We start from the raw sequence: 2,414 nt of genomic DNA, 5'->3' as shown, positions 1-2,414 counted from the left end.
TTTGGTAACCTTGGTTTTGGTTGAAAAAGGGTCTTTGATTTTGGTTTCATGGGAGGTGGGGTGTATGTTGGTTGAGGGTTTTGAACATTTTGGCTTTTGTATGAGAGATTTGGGTAGAATTTGGTGTTTTCATTGTAATAATTGGAATAAGGGGTATCACTCTTGTATGCTTGAAAAGCATTCACTTGTTCATTTGTTCCTCTACATTCACTTTGGTCATGTCCCAAAGTTCCACAATTCTCACATATCCGACTTAGGATTGATGAAGATGCTACCATGGCATTAACATGATGCTTTGGTGATTTTGAGGCTTCTTCAAGTTTAGCCATAGCCTTCTCAAACTTCAAGTTTATGGTATCAATATGAGCACTAAGTTGAGCACCCAATTGAGTAATAGAGTCCACTTCATGCTTTCCTCCTCTAGTAGCCTTGAGGGGTCTACTATATTGTGAGTTATGGACCGTCATTTCCTCACTCTTGTTCCAAGTTTGATTATCGTCAACTTCGGTGAACATACCATTTGATCCCATGTTGAGAATGTTTCTTGAGTCTTCATAAAGACCATTCCAAAATTGTTATACCAAGAACCACTCGCTAAGTCCATGATGAGGACATGAGCGATAAAACTCCTTTGAACCGCTCCCAAGCTTCATACAAAGATTCTTCATCCCTTTGGTTAAAACCCGTAATTTGAGTTCTTAGCATGTTAGTCTTTTCCGAAGGGTAGAATTTTTTGTAGAAAGCTAGAGCCAACTTCTTCCAAGAGTCAATTCCAAGAGTAGCTTTATCAAGGCTCTTCAACCATTGTTTTGCGGTGCCGATTAGAGAAAAAGGAAATAAGACCCATCGAATTTGGTCTCGAGTCACACCGGTTTGTGAAATCGCATCACAATAGTCACAAAAAGTCTCCATGTGAGAGTGAGGGTCTTCACTAGGCATCCCCCCAAATTGGCTTCTTTCGACTAATTGGATAAATGCGGATTTTGCAATGAAATTTCCGGTTAAGTGTTGTAGTGTGGGAGTACCATTGGGTAGGTTCTACTCGGTTGGTACGGAATGTGATGAAAATTTAGGCATTGTGGGTTGATTTTGTGTTGGGTTTTGTGTTGGGTTCTCCTCACCTTCTCTTGAAAAAAGGTTGACGAACTCAATAGTGTTTGGTTGAATATCTACAACCTCACCAATACCTCTCAAAGTACCTCTAGCAAGTCTTCTATTGTTTGTCAAAGTCCTTTCAATTTCGTGATCAATGGGTAACAAGTTACCTTGTGATCTTCTAGACATGCAAAATATCAAATAACTTGAAAACAATTAGAACAAACCTTGAGGATTTTTACTTCCCCAATGCAAAGAAAGACACAACTAATAGCAATCTAAGAAAATCAAATCAAGTTAACACCGTCCCCGGCAACGGCGCCATTTTTGGTCGGGTTTTAACTCACTCGGAGCTTTACTTTTCAGTTACTTGTCGTTAGGAGTACCTAGACCAAAATAATATTTATAACTTCACAAACAACTCTACTATTAGTAAAGTGGCAAGTAAAGGTCGGATCCCAATGGACGGGTATTGATGTAGGATTTTCGATTGCAAGTAGCGGTGTCTAGGGGTGTCACGATTTGGGGTTGTGATGAGAAGATCACTAAACTAAATAGCAATAAAAGTAAACAAGCAAGATGATTAAAAAGAGATGTAAAAAATTGATTAACAGTACTAGGGTGTCATGGGGTCATAGGGGATTCATGGGAATTGATCATACAAACATATTCTAAAATTATAAGCAAGCAATTATTGTGGTGATGGATCGAGTTGGTTTATATCTTAAAATGCTTGGAGGTTTGGGTCCCGGAGCCGAATCGATTAGATTGTACAACACTTACAAGTCGACTTAATCCTCCCTACTCAACTATATGCATGGTCTAATGAGACTCGAGTTGGTTTATGTCTTACAAGTCTCATTAAAAAGGTAGGTGATGGGTAAAAAATGCAAGGATTCATAGGCTCGCATTTCATCAAACATAACATGTGCATAAGTTGAGATCACAACAAGCAAGCAAATAAACTATGAAAACATATTAAATTAAGCATGAATCATTTCCCATGTTGGTTTCCCTTAATTACCCATTAACCCTAGTTAAGGAAACAACTCACTCATTATCAAGTTTAACATGTTAACAAGGTTGTCAATCACATTAACAAAGCAAAACATGATGAATAAATGAAGATGATTAACAATAATTAAAAAGGGATTAAGAGGATTATAACTAGTAATGATTCCAAATTAAAGCAAAGAATAATAGAAGTACTTGATGATTGATTGGAAGGTTGTCAATCTCCCAATAATAACCCAAATAATCTTTAATTACCCAAAATAAAAGATGAACAAAAGAGAAATTAAGGAAATGAGATTTGTATT

The 2,414-nt window shown here is 37.2% G+C and overlaps 1 non-coding gene across 1 annotated transcript; it reads left to right on the top strand.

The window, feature by feature from the left end:
- The first annotated feature begins 597 nt into the window (after positions 1–597).
- Positions 598–705, top strand: LOC141610092 (small nucleolar RNA R71). Its single transcript, XR_012527986.1, has one exon. It is a non-coding gene; the product is annotated as a small nucleolar RNA R71 (small nucleolar RNA).
- Positions 706–2,414: the final 1,709 nt, after the last annotated feature.

The sequence above is a fragment of the Silene latifolia genome, chromosome 10 (assembly GCF_048544455.1).
Source record: "Silene latifolia isolate original U9 population chromosome 10, ASM4854445v1, whole genome shotgun sequence".
NCBI classification, from domain to species: Eukaryota; Viridiplantae; Streptophyta; class Magnoliopsida; order Caryophyllales; family Caryophyllaceae; genus Silene; species Silene latifolia.
The sequence above is the reverse complement of the archived record's forward strand: the minus strand, read 5'-3'. Positions and strand labels throughout refer to the sequence as shown.